Source organism: Marmota monax, unplaced genomic scaffold, assembly GCF_021218885.2.
Source record: "Marmota monax isolate L192 unplaced genomic scaffold, Marmota_monax_Labrador192_F-V1.1 WCK01_AAM20220418_F8-fsc00005, whole genome shotgun sequence".
Lineage (NCBI taxonomy): Eukaryota > Metazoa > Chordata > Mammalia > Rodentia > Sciuridae > Marmota > Marmota monax.
In genome coordinates this window covers 15,358,655-15,373,983 of record NW_026692254.1, presented here as the reverse complement: position 1 = coordinate 15,373,983, position 15,329 = coordinate 15,358,655, and the positions used below count along the sequence as shown (strand labels likewise).

General features: G+C 43.0%; 1 protein-coding gene across 2 annotated transcripts in view; it reads right to left on the bottom strand.

The window, feature by feature from the left end:
* Adamts17 (ADAM metallopeptidase with thrombospondin type 1 motif 17) overlaps positions 1 to 15,329 on the bottom strand; it is a 345,945-nt gene that overhangs the window by 218,658 nt on the left and 111,958 nt on the right. The window lies entirely within an intron of this gene.

Genomic DNA, 15,329 nt, shown 5'->3' with positions numbered 1-15,329 from the left:
TTCAGGATTGGGGATTGAACTTATGGCCTCACGCTGGCTATGCAAGCAGAATCGACCACTGAACTACATCCCTGCCACAGTAATTTCTGATACATATATCACCAATCCACCCACTCATTTCTTTATTTAACAAGGAGTATTCACATGACCATCTGAAAGTCTGGCCTTGAACGATCCTGACAATGGATAACAGGCATGCCAACACCAAGCCTCTATTCCAGTATACTTCCGGGTCAAACTATCTCCCCAAAATGGGAAACATTCAGTAGCCTGAGGTTCCAGTAGTGCCTTTCTCATCTTTTTTTCAACTCAGATAAGCTCATCCCAAATATGGATGCAGCAGAATCATACATTTAATCATTTTTTGTTCCCCCTTTCCCTTGAAACATTCACTGTGAAAATACTCAAACATAGAAAAGAGCAAAGAACAAAAATGTCATAAGCTCTATTCCCTTCACTTTTGATAACATTTTCTCCTTTTTCCTTTGCCTAACTATTTATTGAGATATGACACACACCATTGGGTTCATTCTTGTAAGTTGTCCAGTTCACTGATTTGTGATACACTCAGGGGTGTGCAACTATCATCATGATCTACATTTATGACAGTCTTTTTTCAGACCCCAAAGAAATCTTGCACTCATTAGCAGTTATTCCCTTCTACCTCCTCCCCCAAAACTTGGAAACCACTACCCTATTTTCAGTCTCTGTGGACTTGCCTCTTCTGGACATGTTATCTGAATTGAGTCCTACAATATACAGCCCTTGGTGCCTGGTTTAATTTACATGTTTTCAAGGTTCAACCATGTTGTAGCATGTGTCAGTACTTACTGTCAAATAATGTCCCAGAATTTACATATCCACTCAATCATCAACTGATAGACATTTGGGTAATTGCTACTTTGGGATTACGATGAATAATATTCCTATGATCATTTATGGACGTTTTTCATGGACATGATTCCAGTTCTATCAGGTCTATACCCAGGAGTGGAATTGCCGAGTCACATAATGACTTCATGATTAAATTTTTGCGGAACTGAGAATATGTTGCTTGGTTTCCAACATTATCATCAATTTGATGGGCAAATGCTTGTCTTTTTCTTAAAACATTGGCATATGATTACAAATTTTATCAATTAAAGTAACACAACTTTTTTTTCTTCTGAGGGACTGAATTTCTTTGTAATATAGTCAAATACATTGATCTTCTTATATAATCATTTGGGTGTCTTTTTTAATTGGTTCTTTTTAGTTATACATTACAGCAGAATCCATTTGACATAATTATAAAAGCATGGAATATAGCTTGTTCTAATTCAATCTCCAGTACCTTTCCTTACCCTTCCCTTCCCCCACCTCCTGCTCCCTTTACTCTATTGATCTTTCTGCAGAACATTTACCCAGAGTTATTTTTTAAAAATTTATTTCTTGTGGATGTTCATGATGGTGAGATTCACTGTGGTATACTCAAATATGTGCATAGGAAATGTATGTCATATGCATACACAAAAGTATGCTGGAAGTGTTTTTTGACCACTGAAGATCTATGCCAATAAATTTCAACCTGATTTTTTAAAAAAAAAATTTATATTTTTTAGTTATAGATGGATACAATATCTTTATTTTGTTTATTTATTTTTAATTTTTGATCATATATTTTTATTCTAATTTGTTATATATGACAGCAGAATGCATTACAATTCATATTACATATATAGAGCACAATGTTTCATACCTCTGTTTGTACACAAAGTAGAGTCATACCATTCGTGTCTTCATACATGTACTTAGGTTAATGATGTCCATCTCATTCCAAGGTCTTTCCTACTTCCATGCCCTCTCCCTTTCTCTTCCTCCCCTTTGCCCTATCTAGAGTTCATTCAATCCTCCATACCCTACCCTGGCATATTATGAATCAGCATCCTTAAATCAGAGAAATCATTTGACATTTGTTTTTTTGGGGATTGGCTAACTTCACTTAACATTATATTCTCCAACTCCATCCATTTATCTGCAAATGCCATGATTTTATTCTCTTTTAATGCTGAACAGAATTCCATTGTTGTGTAAATACCACATTTTCTTTATCCATTCACCAACTGAAGGGAATCTAGGTTGGTTCTACAGTGTAGCTATTGTGAATTGTGCTGCTATAAACATTCATGTGGCTGTGTCCCTGTAGTATGCATGGTACTGGCACCAAAATTGACTTGTAGACCAATGGTACAGAATAGAGGACACAGAGAAAACCCACGTAAATAGTTATATTAGACAAAGGTGCCAAAAACTTACATCGGAGAAAAGATAGCCTCTTCAACAAATGGTGCTGGGAAAACTGGAAATCCATATGAAACAAAATGAAATTAAACCCCTGTCTCTCACCATGCACAAAACTCAACTCAAAGTGGATCATGGACCTAGGAATTAAACCAGAGACTCAGCGCCTATTAGAAGAAGAAGAAGGCCCAAATCTCCATCATGTCGGATTAGTCTCTCACTTCCTTAAAAAGACTCCTCTAGAGCAATAATTAAAATCAAGAATCAATAAATGGGATGAATTCTAAATAAAAAGCTTCTCAGCCAAAGAAACAATCAGTGAGGTGAAGAGAGAGCCAATATTTTGGGAGCAAATTTTTACCACAAGCACACCAAATAGAGCACTAATCTCTAGGATATATAAAGAACTCAAAAATCTTAACACCAAAAAAACAAATAACCCAATCAATAAATGAGCCAAGGAACAAAACAGACACTTTTCAGAAGAGGATGTACAATCAATCAACAAATATATGAAAAAATGTTCAACATCTCTAGTAATTAGAGAAACGCAAATCAAAACTACTCTAAGATTTCATCTCACTCCAGTCAGAATGGCAGCTATTATGAAGACAAACAACAATAAGTGTTGGCGAGGATGTGGGGAAAAAGGTACACTCATACACTGCTGGTGGTTCTGCAAATTGGTGCAGCCAATATAGAAAGCAGTATGAAGATTCCTTGGAAAACTTAGAATGGAACCATTATTTGACCCAGCTATCCCACTCTTTGATCTATACTCAAAGGACTTGTTTATTTATTTTTATGTGGTGCTGAGGATTGAACCCAGTGCCTCACATGTGCGGGGCAAGTACTCTGCCACTGAGCCACAAGCCCAGCCCTCCACTTTATTTTTTATAAGAATGACACAGATTTGTCTCACTGCCTGAAGACTGTAGAATCCCAAATAAAGCATGAGTATGTGTGCTACAGTTTGGTTGGAGTTTGTCCCAAGGATTCAAGTGTTGGAAGCTTGGTTCCCAATGTGACAGTATTAAAAGGTGGGGGAACATTTAAGAGGTGGGGTTTAATGAAAGGTAACTAAGTCACTGGGACCTGGTCTCTTGGGGTAAGATATTTCCCATAGATAGAATGGGTTGTTACAAAAGGGAGCCCGATTCCTTAATCTCTTTGGTTTCCTGTCTTACCATGCGATCTCTCCCTCTCACACATGCTCCCACATGCCATTTGCCATGATGTGATGGAGCCAAGGAACCAAGGGGACCCTTTCCAGAGCCTGTGCCATGCTATATGGACTATCAGTCTTCCAAATTGTGAGCTAAATAAACTTATTTTCTTTATACATTATCCAGCCTCAAGTATTTTTTTTACCAATAGAAAATGAACTATGACACCATGCATGGGTATATTTTTAAGGAAAGAGGTTTAGCCAGAACAGTAAATAGCATATATAGTCACATAGGGTGAAAATTTGTAAAAATTAGTACAAACTACATGTGAGTAAAGTTGTTCTGAAGGGTCAGCCACTGAAATTTTATTTTGTATTGATTTTATTCCTTTTGAAGTAACAAAAGTCTTCCCTAAGATAACAGAAATTCCCATGTTCTTAATCTCTCCTTTAAATGACATAAATTTCTCCTCATTCTAAAACCTGTCATGTACCAAATCAGCCATGACTATTTGCTGAAGACCCTGTGCATATTCAAGCCTCCATGTCATTCATAGGGATTGCCAGTCCTCCTGGAAGGTTGTTTCTAAAAGAAGTAGATGAAAAATACCTCTGTGCAGGGTTGCACCACAGTCTGAAAGTTGATATGAACCCTGTCTGGAATTCAACCTGTTCCAAGGATTTCAGCTCCTGTCAAGAAGGTCAGAATGGAGGCCCTCATGGTTGACTTCTGTCTGTGCTCAGGACCAGTCTACAGAGACTCCTTTAGCTCTTGGGGTCTTTGAGAAGCTGTGTAGGCACCATCTTAAAGCTTTAGAGAAGCTCTCAGTCACCCTTACACAGTCTGTGACCCAGGCAGCCAAGAAGATCCGTATGCTCTCTAAATCTTATGAAACTAAGATATACCTTGGCCTCAAGAGTGCTTTGATGGCAATTTGAGTTCCCTGCACAACCAATCCAACAATTTGCACCATGACTACTTCTTTGTAGCTACTGGAGACTCCTTCAACAGAACAAGGGACTGTGCTATAAACAACAAAACTGATTCCAGAAAGGAAGTGGAGGGCCAGGTAACCACTGAGAAGGTACTGTGCTGGGTACACATTTCTCTCAAGTAAGCCTGGGCATCTGGCTTGGGATGGTTCCTAATCCATACTGATGGACAAGCCGGGTGCTCCTGCCAACTCACTTAAGATCAAAGGGGCCATAGCGCATGGGAACAGAGAGACGTGATAAGAATAAATGAAGCTTTGTTTTGCCAGATCTTCTACAAACCATAGCAGCCCTGACCAGGAGGAGGCATATCTGATGGGTCTTGGGGCTAAGCTAGGAGAATACAAGGCCTGGGTGACATGGGTACCTAGACAGCCCCCATAACTTCCCCAGAACCAGTACTTGGACTTGGGGTCAGGTACTCTTGCTTTACCTATCCCAGGGTACAACCATCCATGTATCAGTCTGAGGGCTGTGCCTCTCCAACTGTAAAGTTTAGAAATATTGGGTAGGGAATCTTTGCAGGGATTAAGGGTCACATCTGGGTAGAAGTCAGGGGTGACAAAGCATACAAAGAGCCAGACACTCCTCATTGAGAAACTGTTCACCCAAGTCATTTTCAAAATGACTGCCACTAAGAAATGGCCCTTTTAGGGTAAGCGTCACAATCTCAAATGTTCTGGGACCACACAGGCACCCTTATATTGGCCTTTTTAATTGTGGTATTTTGTTGCAAACACACTTTCTTGGCATTTTACTCACAAGAGGGTATTTTCTGTGATTTATCCTACAAATAAATGTACTGTTTCACATTTTTCCCCTCTTGAAACACTCTGCCCTCTCTATTTTTCATTTTCCCACTTTTGACAAAGATGTGGGGAAAGGAGCATTTCCATTTCTTCCTAACTACACTGCAAGGAAAGCAACAGCACTAATTTGAGAATCGCTGCACTTGCCACTTAGCATGCGAGAAGGGAGAGGGATGGTGGGGACTGAGTCAAACTGGAAACTATTTAAAGGGGGCAGCCACTACTGAGCTCCAACGGATTGCTGCCCTGCAGGGATATGGCCTGCAGTTGCCAAGTCTTTCCAGAGAAGCCAGAGGAGTCAGATGTTTTCTTAAAAAAAATAAAATAAAATAAAATAAACAAACAAATCACATCTGAGGCCAGGTGCAATCCCCAGATAATGAGTCTGCTTTTAGTGCTGTCTTCCTATATGTCTGCTGAGCCTGATTATGCCTTCCCAGGAGGCCAGGAACAGGGCAAAATTCAGGCACCCATAAGAGGGAAAAAATGAGAAGTGCAATAGCCCACGTGGTGGCCCAAGTATGCAGGGACATCTATGCTGACCACAGCAGAGACACATCAGATTCGAGACTGTGAGTCTGATGAGTACCAAGAGGGAGAAGGATAGCACACCCAGAGGAACGAGCGTCTCCAGTGGGGAGGTTTTCATGGGTGACAGTTTCCTCCTTTGCAGACAGTCATTTGTGACCCTTTGTAGCAGATGTCAACAAGGGTGAAAGAACTGTTTGAGATACAGACAAGGTTACTACATCACAAATTACTCAGCCATCCCAAATTTTCAAAGGGGGGAAAACTGAAAAGGAATTTGAGAGAGAAAATGCTGACCATTGTGAAGAGGCAAACTACTCTCTTTTCTTATAAGGTTCTCATTCTTCTCCTCCCAGTGCAGAGGCTAGGAAAGGCCACTGTTTTTTAGGCATCCTCTCTGAACTGCCTTAACCTTCTCTTAGGATTTTATTTCCAAAGCAGCCTTGGCCTTCGAGGAACACAGAACATTCTTTGTCCAACACTGACATTCCAAGAGGGGCCTCCCTTCAGTTCTAGAGAGAGCTGAGGGGCCACCTCCTGGGCTCCCTACAGTTCTGCTCATAGACAGGGATAACCACAAATTTGGGGGACAGAAGTAGCAAGGGAAACTGTGAAAATAGTCATGCAATTTCAAGAATCTCACAAACATAACCCCCAAACTTCCACCTGGACCCAGGAGCACAGGAGGTAGCAAACTTTTAGAGATAAGGCGTGGACCTACTAGACTGCCCTGCCTACTATGGCCTTGCTAGAACCAAATAAGTTCCCTCTACCCCCTGGCAACCAAGGAAGAAGGGGGCTGGCTTCGGGGGTCTGAATCCCAGAAAAACCAGGCATGAAAATGGGTGCAGTTCTGATACAATTAGAAGCACAAATTTACCGTATCCACAGTTAGACGATCAAGTAAAGAGAAAACTTTTAATTCAGTGAAGTTCATAGCATAAAGAAATGCCCAAGAAAGGTAAGACAGTGAATAAGGGATTCTGGAGGCCCTGTAATCCCTCTGCCTTTGTTGTCTAACTGGGTGGGGCACGATATGGCTGGAGATACAGACAAGGTTTCTACATCATGATAGTCAAAGGGCAGGGGCTTCTAGCAAAGGTGAGTAAGACAATCAACCAAGCTCAGATTTTACCCCAAGGTCATGGGGTCATCAGCAATGTTTTTTATGCAGGAGCATGACAAGGTTTGGGGGTCTGAATCCCAGAAAAACCAGGATTTCCAGATAGTTTCCACTTTGACTCAGTCCCCACCAGCCCTATCCCTTCTCCCATGCTAAGTGACAGAGTTAAATTTAAATAGAAAATCAGCAAATGATAGTCATTGATCTTCCCTAAAACAGCATCCAATGCAGAGTTGTAACCAAGAGATTGAATAATATACAACAGCTAATAATCAACTGTTCTAACCTCAAGGATGACAATTTCATGTGGTCCCACCTAAAATTTGTGACTTGGCACAATGAAGTGACAAATTCGTGGTATCATTTTAAAGCACACCAAAACGAAGATATAGTCCAGGTGGACTGAACAGAAAAGGAGGAGCTGTCTACACCTGGCTCTCTTTTTGCCTCCTCCCTCCCCCACTTGACCTCCCTCCCCGACTTGACCTCCCTACATCTACCCCAACTGCCATCTCAGCCAGATCTCTGAAAATCTAGATCTGTGTATCAACAGCCTTCCCGAAATCTCCATCTGGATTTCTGATGACATATAACTGAACCTTAGCCTCTGCTCCAAATCAAAGTTACTTCACTTCAACTTATATAATTATCATGTGCTGTATTGGGAGTCATATCAGGTGCCGATGGTGAGCAAAACAGATTCCTCAGTCTTTCCCACTCCTCATGTATGTAACACCAGAAATCCTCTGGAGGTTCCCACCTTCCTCCCTGGGCAGCTCAATTCATCACTAAGTCAGATCACTTGGAGGTCTCAGACCTACCCACTTTTCTTCATCTTCCCTAAACCACTGTGTACTTTGCTACAAGTAACAGAAAGTTCATCTGGATGCAGCTTAGTCATAGAGGTAACCGTTCCTGCACAAAGCAGAAGTCGGGAGGTGGGCACTTTCATAATGATTAGGTAGCCCAGTGATGGCACAGCTCTTGATGGGCAGGTCTGTGGTTCTGCTGGACATTCCTTCATGGTCTCACAATGGTGGCAGAAGCTCTATACACTATCCTCAAAAGTAGGTTCCCATGGAGGAAAGTCTTTCTTGGTAGCTCTCCGGAGGATTTCCCTGAGCCAAGTGGGGTACATGATCACTGCTACAAGAGAGACTGGGCAAGTGACTACCTGGCAAAAGGAAATGGAATGACTAGCTTCATTGCCTGAGGGTGGGCTCACAGGGAAGTGAGGTATAAAAGGTGGGCATGGTGTTAGGTTCTGAGCTAGCAATATCATCCGTGCCTTCATCATCTCAGAACAACTGCTTCCATTCCCAACCCAGCCCATTAAAGCAAATCAGGGCATATCAATCTGCCCACTGCTCTTTGACAATGAACCCTTGCATCCGGATAAAATCCTAAGACCTTAATGGGTCCTACAAGGCCTTCTGGGATGTGGACCTGCTTCCTCTCTAGTCTTATGCCTCTCCACTTGGCCTCCTTTTGGTTCCTCAAATACAGCAGGCTTTTCCTCACCTAAGTTACTTCAGAAGGGGCTGTCTGCTCACCTAAACATTCTCTCCCACTTATGCAGCCAATTCCTTCTCACAATTTAGGTCTCCATCCTAACATTACTTTTGTGTAAAGGCCTCAGGTTAATCCATTAGCACACCAACTAGCACTCTTTCACTTCAAGGAACTTAGTCATCACTCAGACCTGTCTGTCTGACCATATCTTTTAGGTCTGACTCCTTGATTAGACTGTAAGCATAGTGAAGGAAGGAATCTCATCTATTTTGCACACCACTACAGCATGAGCACCATACCCAAAGCCTGACACAGCATCAGCAGGTGCTCATGAACACGACTGAATTCAATACTAATTAGTGCTATGGTTTTAATGTGTCCATCAAAAGCTTATTTGTTAAAAACTTAATTCTCAGATTCATAAGTTACTAGTATTTCAAGATGGGGACTCTACGAAGTAGAGTAATTAGGCTTAGATAAGGTCATGAGGGTGGGTCCTCCATGATGGCATTAGTGACTTTATAAGAAGAAGAAGAAAGACCTGAGCAAGCATGTTTATTTCATCTTGCCCTATGATGCCCTCCGCCATGTTCTGAGGCAGCAAGAAGGCCCTCACCAGATGCCAGAGCCATACTCTTAGACTTCCCAGCCTCCAGAACAGTGAGCCCAAATAAATCTCCATTGTTTATAAATTAACTGGTCTCAGATATTTTCTTATAGCAACAGAAAAGAGAATAAAGACAAGTAGTAAATACATGAATGGATTCTTGTAAGACAGACTTGCCCAAGAAGAGGAGAAACGCACAAAGGTGAGAATGAACAGAGTACATTCAGGGGAAACTGAGGACACTGGCCCAGCCTGAATGGATATCTGGACATGAGAGACCACAGGAAACCATCCAACAGATACAAACTGACCAAGGCATGCAACTCTGAGCACCACGCTTAGCAAGTTCTTATAGAACCTGAATTCTCAACTCCTGCTGTTTACACATGGAAAGAGCTCAGCTACAGGAATGCTCTGCCAAGAGGCGTGAGGTGACCTGTCTAGCTGGCAGTCTGGGGAGGCACTGGCCCGCTCACTAGGCCATCTATTCTCCTTGCTTGCCCGCAGGAAGACGGAGCCCTGCAGCAGGCTTCCCACTCACATCACTGCCTGCCCTTTCCAGGGAACCCTCACCCACAGCACTGTCTGTGATGACTGTGGGAAGAGAAGCTAGAATTTTAGAGAGAAATGAATAATTCTCGGTACAACATTCATTATCAGTCAGACCTCCTTTTCCAATCATCTTCATCAGCAGTGGGGCTGACGCTGTGACTATCTATGGCTTCTCAAGCTTAGTAGGGGAAGATGGCTAGTATGGATTAGCCCTCAAAGACTCCAACACAGTAGGTCACCAATGAGGAGCCCAAGCAGTCTTAAGTCCTCTGCAGTACAACAGTTTGAGAATAGGATATGAAAGATGGATTCAGGGCATAAAACCCTCTACCTCTTAAGTACTCTCCCCACCCACTCCCGGTGTTGATGGAAGAGATGGCTGCCAGCCAGCCTCCCTAGCCCACTGATTTATATTCTGCCCTGAAACGTGAGACCGGCTGATTCCTTCCCTCGCAAACTCCTGCCTTATGAATTTGTTGTCCTGTTCCATGGGACAATCACTGGCATTTCAGTGCTTTTTACTCTATGAAGTGGCAAGCCTGCCTGTTTACTAGGACACTGACTTCACAGGAGCAGAAGGACCCTCTATGAACTGAGAACCACAGCAAGGCTGTTCCTGCTAATTGAACAGGTCCTGGTTCCTTGGCCTGCTGTGGACATAGTCTACCCTACATTGATCACACAGAAGCATTTAATACTCCAGAGAGGGCCACCTGTTAGATGAAGCTGCTGAGCACCCTTCAGAGTCTCAGGAGAACCAAGTACAAAGCTCTCTCTATCTGACCTTCTTCTCCATCTGTTCTTCCTCTGAAGAAAAGAAAATAAAGGCAAAGAACACTGTTTTGAGATGGTGGTATACACTGAGCAGGTGGACACAGGGCTCAGACAAGAAGCCAACACAGCTTCCTTGACTTGCATGAGACTGTAGCACAAAGTCACCTGAAATAACCAACATGGGGAAAACACAACTGTGCCAGCCTCCTTCACAGGCTCAGGCAGACAGGCTGGCAGCATATCAATCAGCTCCAACTCCCTTTGCTCCCACATCCAACCACCTAGGCCTTGCTGAAGTTCTAGAAGCTCTTTGGCCAAGCCAGCATAAACAGAACCAAAGTTAGGCCTGTAAAGATAACCAAAGCATTTTAACTGAGAAAACAGATGAAGAGCACAAATACATCCCAGACACATCCATGGGGCACTCAGTCCACCCTCACGGGCCACATTGCTCATCGTGCCCTCAGAGTGATCTCTAAATTCCACACAGTCCGTCGGACAAGCGTCCAGGACTGAGGGCAGGCTAAACCCTAACAGAGCCTCATGTGTAACTTTCTCCAGATGTTGGTACAGAGTTGGAAGAGAAGTATTCCATGCCAGGGATGCCCAGGAGCTGATGCCAAACCCATCAGAGGGGATGAATCTGGGGCCAGCAGTGGCTCCAGAGGAGACCAATGGGCACAGCAAATGGGTTGAGTTTGGGATGGACTACAAATAGGAACAGCATATTGGCCATAAGCTCCTGAAAGATAAAGACTAACTGTCCGAGGGCATCGACGTAAGTCTGTCTTGGTCCTGGCTACTGTGTTACCATAGGAACGACTAATATTTAACATGACTTTTAGTTTCATTTACTCAGTAAAAGCTTAGTGAGAGGGGTGGGGTTGTGGCTCAGTGGTAGCGCGCTCACCTAGTATGTGTGAGGCCCTGGGTTCGATCCTCAGCACCACATATAAATAAATAAAACAAAGGTATTGTGTCCACTTACCTACAACTAAAAATAATATATTGAAAAACATCTTTGTGAGAACTGAATTTTGAATATGAGCCTTTCTTGTTTAAACGAAGTTGCTTCATGGGTAACAATAATGCTTGGAAGAAAGATAATTACAAAAATAGATTTATACACCCACACACGCACGGAAATAAATATATCTTAGCAAGAGAAGCAAAGTCCATTGTTTATATCAAACACCTCCGGACACAGGTGTTCTGACTCTGCCTGGGGACCCAATTAGGAAAACATCACTGTCTCCCTGCAGCCCAGGGACAAGAATGGTCCATGGAGGAGGAAGCAGAGGGATTAGAAACATAGCAAGGTAGGTCTTGGAAGGCAGCCACCCTTTCCTCCTGGTGTTGAAAACTCTGTTGGCACCAAAAGGAATTGTGAACTTGGAAACCCTGCCTGTTAGAATGCAGATGGAGAGCTTGCACATCCTGGGGGAAAATAATCCTTAACAGTCTTTAAAATAAATACTTCCATCAGGGTAATTTCAGTGCTTTGTATCTAGCGATGGCATGCCTCATTATTTCCAGAACTGTGTTATGTTATGGTCTAAATTGCTTTAAATTCTGAACTCATGCCATTTATCAAAGACAATAAAACCCCAAAGGCACAACTACTTATCATCAGATAATCCAATGGAAAGTTTAATTCAGGCTTCAATGTAATGCCTCTTGGCAATGGTCCTTGCATCTAATTCTCCAGCTAATTTTCATTTCATTAAAGATATTTCCCAGTGTGCCTAAGCTTCTTATTTTATAAATCAGCCACTGGAACTCCGCAGATGATAATCACCTTCTCATAGGAATGTGTGGCACCTCTCATGCTCTGACCCAGTAGAGAGAAGAGAGGAGAATCTGGGCCAGTAACTGATCTCCACTGACCACTTGTAATTAAACCATTTTTGTAAGTTGTACCAGTGAGCCCTTCTTTGGAATTAGAAAGCTGATACTGTACTCTGTAATTCCCTAGCATGCCCAAGGTTTTCTTAGGGCAGAGGATGGTTTGGAATTGCTTTCTTGACTGGTCGGCTGAGGGCTCTTCCCAAACTCAGTAGATCTTATTGTCTGATCCTTCCTTCTGAAATTTGAGTGCATATTTCCTGGCCCCAGGTTCTTCTATGATTGTATTATGTAATCGCACAGTCATCCCCAGGAGGACTCGATGATGTTTAGTCATTCCTCATCATTTTTCTTTCTTTGAGCCCAACTGGGGCTGAGCGCAGACATAGAATAAATCTTTGGCATCCTGTTCCTTTCTCAGTGTCCACGCCTAATTCCTGAACCTTCATCTTAATTATAAATTATACTTATTCTAGAACATAACAGATTAACAAAATGAATCGAGGCAAACTTGGCCCCATGTGGATTGTCTCAGAATTGTCAGCTGAAGTCACGGAGAAATTTTACATCCAGAACAAAATAGGCAGGAAAATTGGGTTGGGTTGAGGGTACCTGGCCCGAGGCGGCTCCAGACTTCATTACAAACCGCAGAATGTAGAATTTGCCTCAGGAGAATCAACATAACCCTGTCACAGTGCTGGAAGCCAATTCGCCTGGTTAGTTCTCCTGCCTGCAGTGCGGAGTCAGGGAGAGAGGATGCCTTCTCTCTATGGCCAATTTCAGTGTCCCCAGTTCTCTCTCCTTCCCTGGAGGTCAGAGGTGAGCTTCGGGTCCTGGGTGTGTACCCATTCGTGGGCCCAGGAAGCTTGAGGGGATGAAAATAGTGCTGGATATGGAATGAACTCAGGTATTTCTAGACTAACAGCAAGTCATACAGTGAGATCACAGGCTCTTCCAAGGAGCCTGCTTCCTTCTTAATCAAAAACATACAAAGGGGTCAGAGATGCTTGGTCAGTTGTATCCAGCCCACTTTTCACAGCAACGCAGGCCATGCCTTGGCCGTCATGGAGGACTGCATGGGACCAAAGCAGAGATCTTCCTCTCTGTGTAGCAGGACAAGTTACTTGATCTCTCTGAGCCCCTTTCCTGAGTAGCAAGAGTGGCTTGGACTTTTGGTACATGCTGGACAGCTCAATGCTTCATTTCACTTTATCCTCACAACAGTTCTCTGTGCAGACACTGTGTTGTGTGCATTTTGAGATCTATATCTGAGGTAGCACATACCTATTCAACTGATTGGTCTCATAGGCAAAGGGGCCCCCCTCACATTCCACCCCAGTGAAAGAGCACCATTCTTAATCTCTAAAGCCCATCGTCTCAGATGAATCCGAAGTCCCTTTGCACAGATAGAAAAAACAATATTAAAAAGAACAGAAGACTAACTCCTTGGAGAGTTATTGGACATCTTTTTGTAAAATGGTAAGCTTGAGTCATAAATGGATCTGAAATGTTCCTAGTAATGTTACCTGAGCCCTTAATCTCAACAAACAACATTATAAGGTAGATAGGTGTATTAGTCAGCTTTCCATTACTGTAACAAATATGTGAAATAAATCAACTTATGAGGGAAAAAAAGGTTTTTTTTTTGGCTCACGGTTTCAGATTATAAAAATCTCCATGGTTGCTTGGCCCTGTTGCTTTAGGTCTACGGTGGCACAGTACATCATGGTGGGAACACATGTAAGAGGCCTATTCACTACATGGCTGCCAGGAAGCAAAGAGAGAGGTCCAAGTTTCATATCCTCTTCAAGGGTATGTCCCAAATGACCTAACTTCCTCCCACTAGGCCCCACCTCCTAAAGCATGACAGGCTGACAACTCAGACCTTAACACACAGGTCTTTGGAGGACATGTAAGATCCAAACCATAAGCAACAGACATATTTCTCCATTGAAGAAATTTGCTTTAATTGATGTTTTATAAAATAAAAATCGCTACCACTTGTAGTTGCTAGGAATACAGTAAGGGACACGAAAATAAAGAGGGGCCCTCACAGGCTTGTGTCTCCATCACGGAGATAAATAGGCAGGTAAGCGAGCTTCTGGTAACGATCACTGAGGAGGGAGTGGAAAAGCTGCTCCTGCCTCTCTGATCTGATGCTACTTGAATAGAGACCTGAAGGAAGGGAAAGAATAAGCCACTGAGCTATGGGGGGACCACACCATAACCACGAGGGCCAGGCCTCAAGACAGAGGTGAGCTCAACGGGGGAGGTCCAAGGAGAGGCCAGTCTGGCTGGCACAGGTAAGCAAGGACATGAGTGCTAGGGGAAGACAGCAAGGAGTCGTGGCCACGAGTACTTGAGGCCCTCTAGGTCTGTGGGTTGTATCCTCGGTGGTGGTGGTGGTGGACAAAAGAGATGCTTGAAGGTAATGGCTGTCAAAGGGTAATCCCAGGCCACAGCATCAGCAATATCTGGGCAGGAGCTAGAAATGCATGGTCTTGGTTGCCTCCAGGGACTTTTGCATTAAAATCTCTGGGGCCTTATCCAGCTCTCTGTGCATTCACAAGCCCTCTGGGGACTCTGATGCCTACTTAATTTTGAGAGACACTGATCTAAGTCTTGGTGGTTCCAAAGAGAAAAGAGACATTAACTCTTTGTGTGTGTGTGTTTTAGGGGTAGTGACCTGAGCCACTGGAGGATTTTGAGCAAAGAATTTACATAATCAGATTTATAATTTTTGATTTCTTCGCATTCTTCTTATTCTTAGAGCTTTAGAGCTATACATAGTGGAGGGGTTCACCCTGACAAACTCACACACACATGGAAATCAATTTCAGTTCACGATCCCCCCTTTGCCCTCCCCTCTTCCATTCTCTCTCCTCCAGACTTCTTCTTGCTCATCTATTAATTTGTATTTGATGGGTTATTTAATGATATCTTATCCTTCCCTCCTCCTTTCCTTTATTTTACTCTAGCCTTTGCATCGGAGAGAAAACATTCGACCTTTAAGTTTCTGAAAGTTATCCTGTCTCTGGTTGTCATGAAAGAAAGGGCTTTCAGGGAGGCCATGTGGAGGTGAGGTTACCTGGAAGGTGGGAATAATAGACCAGAAGGAATGACAGATGTGGAAAAAGA